The sequence below is a fragment of the Condylura cristata genome, unplaced genomic scaffold, assembly GCF_000260355.1.
Source record: "Condylura cristata isolate star-nosed mole 26May11 unplaced genomic scaffold, ConCri1.0 scaffold00015, whole genome shotgun sequence".
Taxonomy (NCBI): Eukaryota; Metazoa; Chordata; class Mammalia; order Eulipotyphla; family Talpidae; genus Condylura; species Condylura cristata.
In genome coordinates this window covers 18,077,752-18,086,437 of record NW_004567116.1, presented here as the reverse complement: position 1 = coordinate 18,086,437, position 8,686 = coordinate 18,077,752, and positions in this window count along the sequence as shown.

Below are 8,686 nucleotides of genomic sequence, written 5' to 3'. Positions count from 1 at the left end.
CAGATTTTGAGACCCAGTGAAACCTCTTTCATACAGAGGAATGTACGAATGAGCTGCCCTTGGCTGGGAAGCCGAAAGAAATTGATACAAACAGGTGTTGCTGCTTAGGGGCACCCAGTACCTCTGTAAATGGGGGCAGCAAAGGGGCAGGTTACTCTGATCTAATCCCGGAGCAGTCTAGTCAGCAGTTACTAAGAAAGTGTCTCTAGAAGTGTTACCTGACAATTATCACCAAAGAAACCTCTGGCCTGTGAGCCCCTCAATTGGGGCTGGTATCTCATTAAGCCATGGAGTTTATACCACATAAGTTAGACGATAGTGCATGTTGGAAAATATGGATTGATACCCCTAGCAGGAATCGGGAAAACAGATTCCACTTTCTGAAAGTTTCTAGACTTTGTGTCCAAGGCCCTACATGGCCTCTTGCCTTTAACCCCTCAAACAACTCTTTGGAGCCATGTGCCAGTTAATCAATGTATTGTCTCTCAGCTTCAGATTCACCCTTCACTCCCTGCTTTGCACAGACAGACCCAACTCTTGGAAGCATTTCTCCTTGACATGGAGCATCATGGTGAAATTTGTCAGTAGATGGCAATGGAGAGACATTACAGGAGGAAGAAGTTTCCTTCCTGGACGTGTGCTATTTTTGCTTCTGCTTGCTCCTGTGGCTCCACACATCTGCCCACACATGAGTGGGGTCATCCAGCAGCACTTTACCCCTCTCAGGGTGGATCAAGGCCCTCAGCAACCCCACAGCCCTACCTGGAATTCAATGACCACCTTGCTGTCCCTTCTTGATGTAGACACTCCAGTCCTCTGCATCAAACTCCCAGATGCCCCAGAACCCCAATCCATTAACCTCCCTTGTCTGTACCCTGGAAGATTGCACTGCATGGTCTGGCCTTCTTAACACCAACAGCACAAACCCCAGACTAAATATCACCACCCTAGCAGGAAGCTGACTCCAAAACCTTAGTCCCTGTGCCCATCCACCTTGGCTCACCTGTACCTACAAGGATTGTTTACTCCCACTGCTGCCAACCAGGCACCAGCTCTGAGCCCCAGACCAGCACATCTCTCTGCCATGCAGTGGGCTGAAAGTACACTTTCTCCCACCAAGTCTGAACCCCTACCTCACAGCCTGTCCTTCCTTGAGTGCTTTTCCTTAGCTCTGGGGTACCCTTTGGAATTCTCTTCACACATTTAGTTACCCACCTATCTGAATTGAATACTTTTTGATTAAACCACCATTGTGGTTTCTGTCTCCTTTATGGACCCAGACTGATACAGGGAGGTGTCATTATTATTTTCTTCTTAGAGATGAGGGAATGCAATTGAAGGCACCTGAATGATGATCATGTGAGGAGTGAGGCAGAACTGGACAAAAACCTGGGACTGTGAAATCACCTCCAACAGCAGAATGGGTTAGTCTCTCCCACCCTCCTTCCTATGTTTACATGTCCTGGGTGTTGCAGATGAAAATAGGAACAAAGAAAAGACAAACCTAAAAGAGCAAAACCAGCTCCCAGAGGAAGGTCTTCAAAAGTCAAGATGTCAATAGTGATTTCAAACTAGTGGCCGAAATAAACACACAGGAAAATAAAATCATTTAAGCTCTAGTTCTAAACACTTTACATATGGTCAATATTATAGTCCAAATACATTCATTTTTGAGGCCTATATTTGATTTTGGCCAATTCCCCCCAGTTTTGTCTTATCTGTTAAAACGCTTCATTTTGCCGAAACAAAGACAGTTGAAGGCCCAGTTTGGCGTGTCCTCTGTAGCTGAATTTGGCTCAGAGTAGCTAGGGGTCTGGATGATGTATGGCCCATCAGGGCTTAGGGACTCCAGTCCCCACTGGGATTGCGCTCTGAGGCCACACATAACAGCTTCCATATTCCTGGACAGCTTACCCACTGGGGAACAAAGCAATGTGAGTCCCAATTAGCCTCAATGTAACAATCCCCAATACTAATGATCTTCCTTGAGGGGCCTTCTGTCTTCCAGCTTTGATAGGAAAACAAACTCTGGAATGAGGATTAACCACTTCCTGCTGATTAGCCGCCCATGAACGCAGGACTGCGGTAGAGATACCTGATGTCCTGGCGTTGCCACTTCTTTATATCACTTTGTAAACAAGATGATTGGGTTGTCAGCTCCCTTCCAGTTCTAGGCTCCCCTAACTCTCAGAATGCTTTCAACTCTATTTGGGTTCTGCAGGTTAAATCATTAGTGATCCACACCACAAACCACTCTCTGTGCCAGGAAAACTACTGAAGATCCCTCTCATGTGTAATAGTTCTCACCACAAATCTACGGGGTGAGCACAGTCAGTACTCAGAGACTGGAGCATGGTGATGGTAAACCTACTTCACTGAGGCCACCGGCTGGCTCCAACCTGACAAGTATACTCCAAATGGGGTCCAGCAGAGGAAGGATGGTAAGACCCAAAATTGTTTGTTTTTTTTTTTTCCTTTAAAGAAATCAGCCTCAGCCTCCACTCGTGGTAAGTGAGAATAAAGCAGAGGAGGGCAAAGAGATTAGTAAAGCAGGCATTTACTGTATGGTCTCATTTAATTCTCACAGAAACCCGCTGAAGTGAGCTTGATATTCCCATTATACAGATAAAGAAAATGAGGTGGCGACAGCTTAGTAACTTGTACGTGTTTATGCCCACCAGTCAGCAGTACATCTGACCCTTGTTTGATCCCGTCTACAACACTGCATTGGGGCAGTTGTTTGAGTCAGAGATTTTAGGGCCTCCCTCATGGGTTTATCAAGTCATTAACTGACAATGACTAAAGCTAGCCAACTCAGTAGAAAAGGATAAAAAAAAATATTTCTTTAAAAATTCAGGCCTTTCTTAGACATGAAGTCAACCCAAATGCCCAAAAGTAGATGACTGGATTAAAAAGATGAGGCACATATACACAATGGAATATTACTCAGCAATCAAAAAAGATGAACTCATGCCTTCTGCAGCAACATGGGTAGGGCTGGAATGGATCATGCTTAATGAAACAAGCTAGAAAGAAAAAGAAAAATACAAGATGGTTTCACTCACAGCAGGCATATAAAGGACCAGAGGAAAAAATAATAATAATGAACAACTATATACCTGAAACACTATATACCAGAGACAGGGGTGGAGTGGGGAATAGGATCAAAAATGGGGGTGGGAGAAGTGCACAGGACTATGTTGATGGCACACGGGTGATCTGGTGATGGGAAGCCCACAGGGATTACAACTGAGATGGGAAAAGGCACAAAATGATGTAAAAATAAACAATTATTTAAAAAAAAAAAAAGCCTTTCTTGACACTGGTTAAGCTGAGCTCTCCTGGGTCTGCGACACAGCCCCCGCCCTGCGGGACCTCTTCCTGGACAAGGGCTGTGCTGCCCATGACAGAGGAAATGAGGAGCATGGTACTGACCTCAGTGGAGACTGGCATATAGTATGGGCCACAAGGAAGCTTTAGAATAGGCCCATGGGAGGAAGGTTAAGAATGTGGTGTGAGGCAGACGTGACCTCCATAAAGCAAGCCATCTTCAAAACAGAAAGAACAAGATATTTCCCCCTCTATTTCTCTTTGACTCCATCTTTGAAACCATCTCTTGCTTAGAAAGAAGCACACTATCCAGCCTTCCTGGCAGAAAGAAGAACTGACTCTAAATAAGCACTTGCCGATTTCTACAATGTAAACACTCCTAATTCAAGATATTAATGCTTTTAACAACTGATTTGCAGAATCTCTACACATTTAGCAACTAACTTTTGCAAACCAACAAAAACCAATTCTATATCCCGCTGGTAGGCTGTTCCAGGGTCCACCAACTGGTGCAAGCAAGCAGGCTTCTCAGACAAGCGACTAGTGCTTTCCGCCCCCAGGACAGGCACACCAGGGTAATCCTGTCCTTCTCGAAGTCTTGCAGTTTCTCCTGCCTACTGCATTCTTCCTCTGCCCAGAGACTCCTATTCTAGACCAGGTTGAAAAATACTATTAAACTTCCCTTGACTTCTTTAGGCAAAACTTATTTTTGATCTTTTGTTCCTGTCTGTGTGCCTGTTTAAATTTCTACTTCTCTTATTAGACTGTGAGGTCCTTGGGGACCTCTCTTCAGTCATTCTTGTTCATCTCCCAACAAGGGGCCGAATTCAGGGAAAGCTCACAGTACATGTGTGCTAACTAAATGAAGTTATAAACCTAGAGTTTGTGAATAGCAGTATTCCTTAACCTGGTTTAAATTCCATGTCTTCAGAGGTCCTGAAGGCTGTACCAAAGGTAGTTATTAAGTAACAGTGGCTGGTATATGTGTCTCTTCTCAAGAATGGACAGAGCTCACCACTGCGGGGGACAGCTCTAGTCAATCCCAGCTCGAAAGTGATGCTACATTCTGGAAAGAACCCATAATTGTAACTGTCTTTAAACTTTTTGGTCAACAAACAAAAACTGGGGGAGAGTCTTTAAGGTCAGAGTTTGCTCAAGTTCGCCCTCAAACCTATAAGCCTTCTACAGCAGTGGGCTCTGGGCAGGGAGAGAGAGTATTCTAGGATGTTTCCTCAGTACCAGCCATGAGAACCCAAGCATCAGAAGGAAAGACCACATCCATCTCTCACACTGGGAATTTCCAACCTGCAAGAGAGGGATGGAGGAAAGGAAGGGGAGAGGGGAGGGGGTGGAGTGAAAAAGGACAGAGAACAAGAATGACTGGAGAGAGTAATAATGTTCTTTATATAAACAAGTGATAAAAGCTGATAATAGCAATGACAAAAATTTTTAAAAGACAACACTGTTTTGAAGATTGATAGTGCAGCGAACAGAGCTCATGCCACAGTAACTAGGACTAGTAAAAAGTAATTGGACTCAGTCACATAAACACCCCTCCCCTGCAAAGCTTCCAGGTACCTTATAAGGACACTGGTTTGTGATACCACAACATCCCCAAGGCCCAAACCCAGGAGTAGGGCCTGACTCTGGGGGAAGACGTTTGTGCAGGGTTGAGGCTGGTGAGGAGCTTTTCCGAAAAGACAAGCTATCCTTGACTGGATGCAGATGGCCCAGTGAAAAATGAAATCTGCCAGCAGAGGCTGCCTTTATCAGCTGTGGAAGTTCAGCAGGGATGAGACTACCCATCCCTGGCCCGCCCGAACGCGCCTCCAGTTTCAGCACCCTATCACAGACTCTCCTAATTAATTCTTGTGACCGGCTGGAGCCTACATATCTGCTCCCAGGAGTGCATCCTGGCGGCCTGGGGCTTGGTACTGAACTCGCCTGAGTTTGCACTCTGCCTTACGGAGCGGCAAGGAATGCCAGTGGCAGGAAGAGGGGAGACCGACTCCCCAGAAGACCCTGTCTAAGCCAGCCATTGTGCCCCAGCCTGGGGGTCCTTACTAACTTCCAGCTGAAGGTGCCCAGGAAAAGCTAAGCAGACCTCCAGGGCGGGTCAAGCCAGCGAGTATCCACAGTGTCAAAAACAAAACAAAGCAAGTGTTGCTGTTGTTCACGCCCGACACGGGCCATGCAGCCGGCCTGGCGTTCAGCCACATTTATCAACACAACTGTCCTATGAGGTCAGTGTTATATTCCCAACTTCAAGATATGGAAACTGAGGGCTGGGTCAATCTGTCCCTGTGCACAGAGCTGGTTAAGTGACAGATCTGGGCAATGAAACCGAGGTTCATCTATCCACAGAGCCGATAATCTTAAACAGACAAGTATGGAGGGAAATAAGCAAGAAAAGACTAAATAGCTGGAGGTTTGGCATTAGATGAACAGACTAGTAAATATTCCAGGTATAAATGCATCAAAGATCACTGTCCTTCGAGGAATCAATCGACTGCTTGGAGTTTTAAAAGGGCACTCGCATCTCAGGCCCCAGGACCTCTTTTGGTTTTGTGAACCCCTCCTCAGGCTCAGAGGAGGAGACAGAGGAGGCAACGTGTCCCCCAGGCCTCAGGCTGGCATACAAATGGATCCCCACAGATCTCCCATTCCTAGATATTATCCCTCTTGCCAGCATACTTCAGGTGAGAGATGTGCTTGTAGTATCTTCCTCGCATTCCAGAAATTGAACCCAGCTGGAGGAGTTTTATAGGAAAGACACATGGGGCCCGTGGGGTATGGCCTGACATCAGTCCCATCTGAGTAGCCTCCTCCTGAGGTGCCTGACAGGTGGGGAGCTACCTGACAGGTAGGGATTTGTCTGGCATTTGGGGTGGTACCTAAGAGGCAGGGTGGTGCCTGACAGGTGGGGAGAAGTGACCTTGTATCTCTAGTTCTTCATCCTCTGGCTTGGGTACAAACAAGAGTGACCATTGTTTGGAAAAAGGGAGTTTGCAGTGACTGACGCTCAGATCCTGCCAGCTTCACCAGTGCAGCCTACCTCTCCTCTCTGCAGGGAGGCACACCCATGGCTTGTGGTTACTCAGGACCTGTGCACACCAGGGCCAGGAGCAGGGGTTCTGCCTCAATCCTTCTTAAATGGCTTTGTCCAGTTAGATACATGGCAAGAATTACCCATCTGTGATGAGGGTACATGGGCCAAGCACCTATGACCTTGCCTTTCAGCTTTAGAACAAAGCTTGGAGGGGAACAGTTTTGGTATCTGAACAGGCCTGCTAAGGTCCAAGTGTTTATGGATGAGTGAAAGAACTTGTGCCTCACAGGTGTCACGCTGCTCTCCTAGTCCTGCCTCTGGGAGGACATGTCCATTCCACGGCTCTTTCAATAACCCTCACCAGTTCTGGGCCTTTCTAAGCTGTTCCTATGAGAGGTCAATGAAGGGATTTGCCAGAAGCTGTTTCAGCAAACAACCATGTGTCTTAACCACTGGTCAGATTATTACTATTTACAGAGAGGTTTTCCAAAACTCATACCTCTTCAGCTGCTTCTGCCAGGTCCTAAAGGTTCTTAGAAATGGCGGCAGCTCATCTCCACAGGGCAGCATTGGAAATATTCCTCAGAACATGTCCGTGTTGCCCAGGCAGCGAGTGAATACAAAGCCAGTGGATGCCAAGTGGTCGACTCTGCCTCCCTCAGTCTGGGACCAGATGAAGGCCCTGGCCCGTGTGGGAAGCCGAGGGCTGGGATCCAGGGCTTCCCTCTGCCTGTTTCTCCTGCAACGCGAGGTCCGTCAGTCCTGACCAGGGAGCATTGTGCCCCTCCCCTCTGCTCGGGGGTCAGCCTGTACCCCGCAGTGAGTGGTAAAGGGTACTGACAAGGGCGATTGTATTTTTAGACCTCAGGAAAACTGAAACAGGAGACATCTGCAACTGTCTCCCTGGCCACCTTCGTTTGGATGGCAAGAGCTCAGATAGCTCAGAAAGATGGAGGCTGCCTGATGAGAGGAAAGCACAGTCCTATCCATGGGGCTGGTCTATAAGGGGCCCCCACCCCCACCATCACCACAAACCAACAGCTTTCCCCTCTGACATGGTGCTTCTTGGGAAAGCAGGATGCTGCTTTTTAAAAGTCCTCATTAACCTTGAACTTTTAAATGTGTTTCTCCATGTTTCCCGTTTATCATTATCCGGCTAACATTATACCATGTCATTTCTTAAGTTCCGGTACTTAGTATAAAACACTGAATGAAAACACTTCACAAACAGCTTCACCATTGGGTATGGGCAAAGGGAACATTTTGCCTTCCAGACTTATTCTTTCTCTGTGTACTTGACAAATATTCCTGGGATCTAAGTAACCCAGTGGGCAAGGCAGAGCATCCCTGCTGCCAGCATGCCCTAGGACGGGGAGACAGAGCCATTCTGGGGTGGAAAACAGGGGCCAAGTCAGAGTTTGTTCAAAACCTCCACCCTAGTTCTTTCTCTGGAGATCATTCTCACTGGGAACGCATCTAACATGGCACCGTCTGTGCACAAAATCCAATACAGGGCACCCACGCTCATGATGAGCTTGCGAACGCTTGAGCCTCTCTTACTTGGGAGTGCCCTCGAGTGTGTATAGCAGGACTGGTGGAGGTTCACATGGGGGTCAGACCCTGTCAGACGGAGGCCCCTCTTCCTGCAGACCCCGACATCCGTATTCCATTCCTTATCTGTCTCATCTTTCTTCCCAGAGTTGTCTCCTTTTGCCATCTCTCCTTCCTCTCCTGCAAGGCCTCCTCCATGGCCCTCAGCACCCCCACCGTCAGGCAATTCTTCTCCACCAGTGTCAACATCACCATGCGCCTGGGACGCTGTGCAGTGGGGGGCGGTGGGGAGGGGGAGCTACTTGTTTCCACAAACCACTGTCTACATTTATCTCAGCCCCTCCCCCTGGGCCATCTTTGCAATCCTCCCTGGCTCCATGAAAGTATCTTGTTATCTCTTAAATCCACATTTGCTAACTTGGTTCACCCTGGCTGCTCACATCTGAGATTTCTGTCTGAGAGTTCCCCTCAGCGCTGGAAGGTTTTTAGTCTGTCCTGACAAAAGTGCTACCTTGCCAGAATCTAGGTCCTCGGGAGTTTTCCTTTCTCCACTCTGGACCCCCAAACAGAGGTTATAAACTGCATATTGCTGTCCACTGGCTGGTTTAGTGGGTTTCAACCCTTCCTATGTTCTCAGGCTGTTTCCTTCTCAAGGCCATTTTAAGAACTTACAGGATCAGGATTTTGCTTGAAAACTAGAGAAAAGGAAAATGTTCTCCACTCTCATAGCTACTTTCTCAGCACAAGAAATTGAAC